An 11430-nucleotide genomic window follows, 5' to 3' on the forward strand; every position below is an offset into this window, starting at 1 on the left:
CACAGCTTCCCAAGCTGCCCTCACATGTGAACACGATTTTATGTATACAGGCCTAATTTATAGCTTTACTCTGGAGGTCAGATTTCTAGACCAGCCCCTCAGGTTAATATCATAATTGCTTGTTTTTTATTGGACCGCGGCTGCTCCCCCAATGAATATATTTGCTCTGAGATTCCTGTGTAAAAGTTCTCACAAATAGATGTCAGGCTGTAATTGACATCTCTCTTCAAAGAGCTAGAAGGTGTCAAATGTTTGTTTTTCTTGGTTCCCAGCATGACCCCCTGGCGAAAGTGGAGACAGTAGTCTGCCTTCTCAAGATACGTATGCTGTGATCTTTGTGAGACCTGCAGTTTCAGGACAGATGTTCAACTGCTAGTTACACATATAACCCTAGACATATGTCACTACACACATATACACTCACCGGCCACTTTATTAGGTACACCATGCTAGTAACGGGTTGGACCCCCTTTTGCCTTCAGAACTGCCTCAATTCTTCGTGGCATAGATTCAACAAGGTGCTGGAAGCATTCCTCAGAGATTTTGGTCCATATTGACATGATGGCATCACACAGTTGCCGCAGATTTGTCGGCTGCACATCCCAAAGATGCTCCATACAAGGCAGGATGGATCCATGCTTTCATGTTGTTTACGCCAAATTCTGACCCTACCATCCGAATGTCGCAGCAGAAATCGAGACTCATCAGACCAAGCAACGTTTTTCCAATCTTCTACTGACCAATTTCGATGAGCTTGTACAAATTGTAGCCTCAGTTTCCTGTTCTTAGCTGAAAGGAGTGGTACCCGGTGTGGTCTTCTGCTGCTGTAGCCCATCTGCCTCAAAGTTCGACGCACTGTGCGTTCAGAGATGCTCTTAGGCCTACCTTGGTTGTAACGGGTGGCGATTTGAGTCACTGTTGCCTTTCTATCAGCTCGAACCAGTCTGCCCATTCTCCTCTGACCTCTGGCATCAACAAGGCATTTCCGCCCACAGAACTGCCGCTCACTGGATTTTTTTTCTTTTTCGGACCATTCTCTGTAAACCCTAGAGATGGTTGTGCGTGAAAATCCCAGTAGATAAGCAGTTTCTGAAATACTCAGACCAGCCCTTCTGGCACCAACAACCATGCCACGTTCAAAGGCACTCAAATCACCTTTCTTCCCCATACTGATGCTCGGTTTAAACTGCAGGAGATTGTCTTGACCATGTCTACATGCCTAAATGCACTGAGTTGCCGCCATGTGATTAGCTGATTAGAAATTAAGTGTTAACAAGAAGTTGGACAGGTGTACCTAATAAAGTGGCCGGTGAGTGTAGGTATATACAGTAGAGTAGCAGGAGAAAATGGACCATACATTTTGTTGGGAAATTTTTCCTGATTATACTGATACTCCATTTGTGAGGGAAATCTACTGTTTGGGCGCACGGCAGGGCTCGGAAGGGAGAGAGCACTGTTTTACTTTTTGAATGTAAAATATGCTGGAATAATTAGCGGACGCCATGTCACGTTTGGAGAGCCCCTGATGTGCCTAAACAGCGGAAACCCTCCACAAGTGACACCATTTTGGAAACTAGACCCCTTAGGGAACCTACCTAGATGTGTATTGAGCACTTAGAACCCACAGGTTCTTCACAGAAGTTTATAACGTAGAGCTGTGGAAATAAAAAATCACATTTTTCCCTCGAAAGTCTTTTGTCTCCAAATTTTGTATTTTCACAAGGGCAACAGGAGAAAATGGCCCCCAATGCTTGTTGTGCAATTTGTCCTGAGTTCACCGATACCCCATATGTGGTAAAAAACTACTTTTGAGGCACAGTGCAAAGCTCAGAAGGCAAGAAACGCCATATTAGGCCGGCCTCACACTAGCGAGTTTTACGGACGTATGAGCGCATAAACTACGTCCGTAAAACTCGCAAAATAAACTGCACAATTCTCAATGGGGCTGCTCCTATTAGCCGTATATTACGGTTCAGTATTATACGGCTTTCTACGGCCGTACAAAATCGCAGCATGCTGCGTTTGTCACCGTATTGCGCAAAAAAATCGCCAATGAAAGTCTATGGGGGCGAGAAAAATACGGATTCCACACGGACCTGCAGTGTGACTTGCGAGAAATACGCAGCGGTGTTAGTGAAAAGTCGGTAATTCAATTGCCGGCTTTTCATTTCTCCTGCACAAACCCGACAGCATATGAGACATGGTTTACATACAGTAAACCATCTCATATCCCCTTTTTTTTTGCATATTCCACACTACTAATGTTAGTAGTGTGTATGTGCAAAATTTCAGCGCTGTAGCTGCTGAAATAAAGGGTTAAATGGCGGAAAAAATTGGCGTGGGCTCCCGCGCAATTTTCTCCGCCAGAGCGGTAAAGCCAGTGACTGAGGGCAGATATTAATAGCCAGGAGAGGGTCCATGGTTATTGGCCCCCCCCCTGGCTACAAACATCTGCCCCCAGCCACCCCAGAAAAGGCACATCTGGAAGATGCGCCTATTCTGGCACTTGGCCACTCTCTTCCCACTCCCTGTAGCGGTGGGATATGGGGTAATGAAGGGTTAATGCCACCTTGCTATTGTAAGGTGACATTAAGCCAGATTAATAATGGAGAGGCGTCAATTTTGACACCTAGCCATTATTAATCCAATTGTTGGAAAGGGTTAAAAAACACACACATGATTTAAAAGTATTTTAATGAAATAAACACAGCGGTTGTTGTAATAATTTATTGTTCTCTCAATCCATCAGGAACACCCTCGCTTGGAAAAATAATAAACGCACAAGATACATACCTTCTGGTGAACCGTCTCGTCCCACGAAGTAATCCATCTGAAGGGGTTAACTAATATTACAGGCAGAGCTGCGATAAACCACTCGCTCGTGCCTGTAATCCCCGGGTGCTGAAAGGAAAGCAGGATCTGTACTTACATTGAGTCGCGGTGAGGCGCCCTCTGGTGGATGTTCTCATGAACTGCAGCCTGGGAACTTTTTCCCACGCTCCAGGTCATATGAGGACATCCACCAGGGGGCGCATCACCGCGACTGAAGGAAATGTAGGTCAATGACCTACATTTCATTCATTCGCCGGGGAATTACAAGCAGGAGCACAGCTGCATTTAGCAGGGCTCCTGCCTGTAATATTAGTTAACCCCTTCAGATGGATTACTTCGTGGGACGAGACGGTTCACCAGAAAGTATGTATCTTGTGCGTTTATTATTTTTCCAAGCGAGGGTGTTCCTGATGGATTGAGAGAACAATAAATTATTACAACAACCGCTGTGTTTATTTCATTAAAATACTTTTAAATCATGTGTGTGTGTGTTTTTTAACCCTTTCCAACAATTGGATTAATAATGGATAGGTGTCATAATTGACGCCTCTCCATTATTAATCTGGCTTAATGTCACCTTCCAATAGCAAGGTGGCATTAACCCTTCATTACCCCATATCCCACCGCTACAGGGAGTGGGAAGAGAGTGGCCAAGTGCCAGAATAGGCGCATCTTCCAGATGTGCCTTTTCTGGGGTGGCTGGGGGCAGATGTTTTTAGCCACGGGGGGGCCAATAACCATGGACCCTCTCCTGGCTATTAATATCTGCCCTCAGTCACTGGCTTTACCATTCTGGCGGAGAAAATTGCGCGGGAGCCCACGCCAATTTTTTCCGCCATTTAACCCTTTATTTCAGCAGCTACAGCGCTGAAATTTTGCACATACACACTACTAACATTAGTAGTGTGGAATATGCAAAAAAAAAGGGGATATGAGATAGTTTACTGTATGTAAACCATGTCTCATATCCTGTCGGGTTTGTGGAGGAGAAATGAGAAGCCGGCAATTGAATTACCGGCTTTTAACACATATCGCGCTGAATGAAATCTAAATACAGAATATATATATATGTGTCTCAATGACATATATATATATATATATATATATATATACTGTATATATGTTTTCCCTAACATTTGAGCACATAAATCCATTAGATGTCGGTTTTGCAAGCCTGCGCGAAAATCTCGCAGTACGGATGCCATACGGATTACATACGGAGGATGCCATGCGCAAAATACGCTGACACACCCTGACTACGGATCAATATTTTGGGAACATTTCTCCGTATTACGGCCGTAGTACAGACGTATAATACGTGGCGTATTGTCTTACGCCCAGTGTGAGGCCGGCCTTACAGTGCAGATTTTGCTGCACTGGTTTGAGGATGCCATGTTACATTGGTAGAGCCCCTGTGGTGCCAGAACAGCAACCCCCCCCCCCCCCCCCATAAGTGACCCCATTTTACCAATTAAACCTCAATGAATTCATCTAGGGGTGCAGTGATCATATTGACACCACAGGTGTGTCACAGACTTTTATACCATTGGGCAGTGAAGAAAGAATACATTTTTACCACCAGGATTGTGCTTCATTATAGGGAATTTTCTGCCAGGGATTCTGTCTAAATCACGTGTTTCAGAGATTTACACGGAAACCCCAGTGTAAACGCTCAGTGCAGGGCGCAGAATAATTGTGCACCGAGCCTTACTGCGATCTTTGGGAGGCTTAAAGGGAACCTGTCACCTGAATTTGGCAGGACCGGTTTTGGGTCATATGGGCGGGGTTTTCGGGTGTTTGATTCACCCTTTCCTTACCCGCTGGCTGCAATATTGGATTGAAGTTCATTCTCTGTCCTCCGGAGTACACGCCTGTGCAAGGCAATATTGCCTTGCACTGGTGTGTACTCTGGAGGACAGAGAATGAACCTTCAATCCGATATTGCGGCCAGCATGCAGCCAGCGGGTAAGGAAAAGGTGAGTCAAACAGCCGAAAACCCCGCCCATATGACCCAAAACCGGTCCCGCCAAATTCAGGTGACAGGTTCCCTTTAATGAAAAAAATCAACAGCATGTGAAGAATTGGTTTTATTTATTTTTTACTTCACTCCTCGTTCGGTATAAGTGATTAGGTGACTTATTCTGATCGATGCGTTTACACCGATTCCTCATTTATATAATATTTTTATGTTTTGGCGCTTTTACACAATAAAAACTATTTTATAGAAAAAAATTTTGAATCACTTATTCTGAGAGCTATAACTTTTTTATTTTTCCAGTGATGGAGCTGTGTGGCAGCTTGTTTTTTGCGGAACAAGATGACGTTTTCAGCTGTACCATGTTTATTTACATCCGTCTAACGTCTTTTGATCGCGTTTTATTGCACTTTTTGATCGATGGTATGATGATAATGCATTGTTTTTATTTTTTTACGGTGTTCACTGAAGGGGTTAACTAGCAGGACAGAGCGGGTCGTTACAGACGATACCAAATTATGTTTCCTTTTTTATTATTATTTACATAAATGTATTCATTGGAAAAATATGTTTTTTTTTTTCTTTATTTGTTTTTATATATATATATATATATATATATATATATATATATATTTTTTTTTACACTTTATTATATATATTTTTTTACATTGTCCCAGGATGCCCTGCTATGTTTCTGCGCTGTAGGGCAGCAGAGCAATGACTGACAAGCGGGGATTGAGGCGTCTCAGGTCCTCTTCTTTGCAGACACTGGGAATCCACCTTCCCTGAATGATCTCGCAGCCATCTTGCAACTGGGGTTCTCCATGGAGACCATCAGGACAGCGCGATCACATCGTGTTGTTCTGAAGGAATCGCGTAAGGAGCCCCTACCTGCGCGATGCTCCTTGATGTTGCTGTCACAGAAATGCAGGATCATGAGTTCGGAGTGCAGGAGCCGGGAACACAGGAAACGGGGACACAAGCCCTGTGAGGGCAGGAATAAAGGAGCGCAGGACTACAGGAGCCAGGAACACAAGAGCCGGGAACAAAGGAGCTGGGAACGCAGGACTGCAGGAGCCGGAGACACAAGAGCTAGGAGCTCAGAAGTGAGGGAACAAAGGAGCTGGGAACGCAGGAGCCAGAGACACAAAAGCTGGGAGAGCAGGACTACAGGAGCCGGAGACACGAGCTGGGAGCTCAAAAGTGCGGGATCAAAGGAGCTGGGAACCCAGAAATGCAAGAGCTGGGAGCGCAGGACTATAGGAGCACAGGAGCCAGAGACACAAGAGCTGGGAGCTCAGAAGTGGGGGAACGTAGGACTACTGAAGCTGGGAGTGCAGGAGCTGGAGACACAAGAGCGGGAGCGCAGAAGTGCGGGAACGTAGGACTACAGAAGCTGGGAGTGCAGGAGCCGGAGACATAAGAGCTGGGAGCGCATAAGTTCGGGTATACAGGAGCACAAGACTGCGGGAGCGCAGGAGCATATCACAATAAGGTATAAAACAGGAAAAATTAATGAAGCCAGATGAACAGTAAAATGGAGAAATAAAGTGTTCAAATGTGCACGATCTAAGGTCAGGAGCCGGGATTATAAAAATATACACGTGGTGGAAGTGTGTACGGAGTGTGGAAAACTGCATAAAATGATGTTATAAAGTGCTGGCGTCAGGAGAAAATTGCGATAACGGCATCAACAACGTCTCCCATCAGAAGGAAAGAATACGGCGAGAACTAAACTAAGGAATGAAAAGTGCAAGTGATCAGACGCTCGCCTACCGTGGGAACCTTCAGAAGGAACCTGGAGACCTAGATCTCCCTACAAGCCTACAACCTGCAGTAACCCCCGATCCACCTAACCACGACCAGCTCTGCCCTCTCCTATTGTATCCTCACCCATCCCTTTTGACTGTGAGCCCTTGGGGCAGGGTCTATCCCTTGTAGACTGAGCCCTCGGAGGCATGGTCCATCCCTTGTAGACTGAGCCCTCGGGGGCAGGGTCCATCCCTTGTAGACTGAGCCCTCGGGAGCAGGGTCCATCCCTTGTAGACTGAGCCCTCGGCAGGATCCATCCCTTGTAGACTGAGCCCTCGGGGGCAGGGTCCATCCCTTGTAGACTGAGCCCTCGGGGGCAGGGTCCATCCCTTGTGGTCTCCACGAGAAGCTTCCAGCTCACCACGGCATTACACTGTAGTGATGATGGCTGCTTCGGGGCAGAGAGCTGTCCAGTTGTCAGATGGGATGAGAGGGACCCAAGTAACAGCACAGAGCCCCCAATCTCCGCAGCATTGGGGAGACCGGGTGGCTTCTGTCTGTAATTGAAGGTTGCAGTAATGTTGACACTGAGGATCTCTCTCCATTCCTGGCAGGTGCGGACGCCGGCGTCCGAGAGTACAACATGTATGTGGGCATTGTATATAGTATATGACACTGGATATAGGGGGTCAGCTGAAGGCTGCATTGATGGGAATACTGTCTATAGGGATGATGCTGTATATAGGAGGTTGGTTGCTGTGCATAGGGATGACACTATTTAGGTCGGTCGCTGTGTATATGGGATGATGCTGTATATAGGGGGTCGGTTGCTGTGTATAGGGGATGACGCTGTATATAGGGGATTGGTCGCTGTGTATAGGGGATGACTATATGTGGTTGGTTGCTGTGTATAGGGGATGACACTGTATTTAGGTCGGTCGCTGTGTATATGGGATGACACTATACAGAGGGTCGGTTGCTGTGTATAGGGGGTGGCGCTGTATATAGGGTGTCACATATCCGCTTCTCAGCACGTGACTTGGGGTTTGCCTCTGCAACGGTTAATCTATCTCCCCTCTCAGTCCAGCATTCAACATCTGTCCTAAGCTGTAATGGGAGCATAAATCACACACCGACCCAGGCCACACACCCGCTCATGCACGCTGCCACCACTCATCGAACACACGGGCGATGAGTCCCGGAAATATTACTACTACTGTCTGCCAATCATAAGGATCACACACTCTAAGGCTATGGATTCTTTAGAGCATGCAAGGTTCAGACTTATTAAAGTTTTAAGCTTTAATACAAAAGGTACAGTGCTTATAATAAAAAGTTATACAAATATTGAAATAAAAAGTGACATAAATATGCAAAAGTTATAAAAATAAATGGTAGAAAACTTACAGAAATACCTAACTTTGTAGTCTGCTTTCTGATCCCTGAGGAGGGGGGGCGAATATGGAATGGAACACATCAGCTTGGCTGCCCCTCAATCTGTGACTCCTTTTCTAACCCTAATTTATAGTCAACCTGGAGGTCAGATTTCTAGACCAGCCTCTCAGGTTAATATAATTGCTGGTTTGTGACTGGGCCGTGAACACTCCACCAATGAATACATTATTTCCTCTGAAACTGTGTAAAGATTCTCACAGATAAGATAGTGTCAGGCTGTAATTGACATCTCTCTTCAAAAGAGCTAGAAGGTGTGAAAAGTTTCCCCTTCTTCCTGGTTCTTAGCAATACCCCCTGGTGAGATTGGAGACAGTAGACAGCTTTCTCAGGATAACATATGCTGTGAGACCTGCAGTCTCAGGACAGATGTTAAATTACTGCTAGTCATACATTCATACCTATACATATTTAACTACATAGGGGGTCAGTTGCTGTGTATAAAGGATAACTGTGCAGGGGATGACTATATGGCCATGTTCACATGATCCTTTTTTTGATCCTTTTTTTTTCAGGTCCTGATTTGGAAAACCCGCAGTGCAAAACTGCACTGCTGATTTTCCTGCAGTTTCTTCTGCAGATTCCTCTGCGGGTTTTCAACAGCACTTTCCTATTGGTGCCTGTTGAAAACAGGAGCTGAATCCGCAGAAAGAAGTGACATGGTACTTCTTTTTTTCTGCAGGCAAATCCTCGCGGATTTGCCTGAGAAAAAAAGGATAGTGGGCACAGCGGTTTTTGTTTTCCATAGAGTAACATTGGACTATACCCTGCATGGAAAAAGGACCTGAAAAAAAAAGGATCAAAAAAAGGATCGTGTGAACATAGCCTAAAAGAGTCGGTCGTTGTTTATAGGTCAGTCGCTGTGTATTGGGGATGACACTGTAGATGGGGGGTCAGTTGCTATGTATTGGGGATGACACTGTATATAGGGGGTCGGTCGCTGAGTATAGGGGATGACGCTGTATATAGGGCTCGATTGCTGTGTATAGGGGATGATGATGTATATAGGGGGTCAGTTGCTGTGTATAGGGGATGACACTATATAGGGATGATGCTGTATATAGGAGGGTCAGTCGCTGTGTATAGGGGATGACCCTGTATAAAGGGGTAAGTCGCTGTGTATTGGGGATGATGCTGTATATAGGGGGCCAGTCGCTGTGTATAGGGGATGGTGCTGTATATAGGGGGTCGGTCATTGTATAGGTGATGACGGTGTATATAGAGGTCGGTCACAGTGTATAGGGGATGACGCTATGTATAGGGGGAGGTCGCCATGTATAGGGGATGATGAAGCTGTATATAGGGGGTCAGTCGCCGTGTATTGGGGATGATGCTGTATATAGGGGGTCGGTCACTGTATAGATTACGCTGTATATAGGGGATGACTGTATTTAGGGGTCGGTCGCTGTGTATAGGGGATGACGCTGTATATAGGGGATAACTGTATATAAGGGTTGGTCACTGTGTATTGGTGATGATGGTGTATATAGGGGGTCGGTCACCATGTATAGGGGATGACTGTGTATATAGGGGTTGGTCGCTGTGTATAGGGGATGACACTATGTATAGGGGGGTCGGTCGACGTGTATAGGGGATGACTGTATATAGGGGTTGGTCACTGTATAGGTGATGATGGTGTATATAGGGTGTCGGTTGCCGTGTATAGGGGATGACGTATATAGGGGTTGGTCGCTGTGTATAGAGGATGACGCTGTATATAGGGGGTTGGTCGCCGTGTATAGGGATGACCCTGAATATAGGGGGGGGGCAGTCGCTGTGTATAGGGGATTGTGCTGTATATAGGGGGTTGGTCACTGTATAGGAGGTGACGCTGTATATAGGGGATGACTGTATATAGGGGTTGGTCACTGTGTATAGGAGATGACGCTGTATATAGGGGATGACTGTATATAGGAGGTTGATCACTGTGTATAGGGGATGACGCTGTATATAGGGGGTCGGTCGCCGTGGATAGGGGATGACTATATAGGGTTGGTCACTGTATAGGGGGTAAGTCGCTGTGTATTGGGATGATGCTGTATATAGGGGGTCATTCACTGTATATAGGGGGTCAGTCGCCGTGTATTGGGGATGATGCTGTATATAGGGGGGTCGGTCACTGTGTATAGGAGATGACGCTGTATATAGGGGGTCGGTCGCCGTGTATAGGAGATGACACTGTATATAGGGGATGGTTGCTGTATACAGGGGATCGGTCGCCGTGTATAGGGGATGACGCTGTATATGGGGCAGCTTGGATACAGCACTATTGGCCAATTCTCCAGATCACGTCTTCATTGAATCCAATGGAAGTGTCATTTTCTTTCGGCACAACAGACGGTCCCATGTGCGGGGGCTGGAGGCAGCAGTGAAGCGTCACAGTGCGCAGGTGTGAGGCTCCGTCTCCGGGTAAGGCTTCTTTCACACTAGCGTCGGGCTCGGTCCGTCGCAGTGCGTCGGGCCGAGGTCACCGACGCTAGCGTTGTCTCCACCGCACAACGGGTGCAGCGGATGCATTTTTCCAGCGCATCCGCTGCCCCATTGTGAGGTGCGGGGAAGTGCGGGGAGGTGGGGGCGGAGTTCTGGCCGCGCATGCGCGGTCGGAAAAAACGGCCCGTCGGGAGCAAAAAACGTTACATGTAACGTTTTTTGGTCCCAACGGTCCGCCACAGCACGGTGCAACCGTCGCACGACGGTTGCGCCGTGTGGCAATGCGTCGCAAATGCGTCGCTAATGTTAGTCAATGCTGAAAAAACGCATCCTGCAAGCACTTTTGCAGGATGCGTTTTTTCGGCAAAGCGATGCATTTGCGACGTATTGCAGTTAACGCTAGTGTGAAAGTAGCCTAAGGCTACTTTCACACTAGCGTCGGGAAAGACCCATCGCTGTGCGTCGGGCCGACGTTCCCGACGCTAGCATGGTCTCTCCGCCGCACAACGGGGGCAGCGGATGCACTTTTCCCACACATCCGCTGCCCCATTGTGAAGTGCGGGGAGGTGGGGGCGGAGTTCCGGCCGCGCATGCGCGGTCGGAAAAAGCGGACCGTCGGGAGCAAAAAACGTTACATGTAACGTTTTTTTCTTCCGACGGTCCGCTACCACACGCCCAAGCGTCGCAAAACGGACGCGACGTTTGGCAATGCGTCGCAAATGCGTCGCTAATGTTAGTCTATGACGAAAAAACGTATCCAGCAAGAACTTTTGCTGGATGCGTATTTTCGGCAAAACGATGCATTTGCGACGTATTGCAGTTAACGCTAGTGTGAAAGTAGCCTAACACTGGGAGGCTCCAGCATGCAGCGCCATCAGCTGTGACTATCCGTCTGCACACCCCTCCGGGTGGTACAGTCCCGGTGGAAGTTTCGGGAGCGCTGGATGACATCTCGCCTCTGATTGGACAGCGCAGGCTTCGTGCTCTGG

Source organism: Ranitomeya variabilis, chromosome 2 (assembly GCF_051348905.1).
Source record: "Ranitomeya variabilis isolate aRanVar5 chromosome 2, aRanVar5.hap1, whole genome shotgun sequence".
NCBI lineage: Eukaryota > Metazoa > Chordata > Amphibia > Anura > Dendrobatidae > Ranitomeya > Ranitomeya variabilis.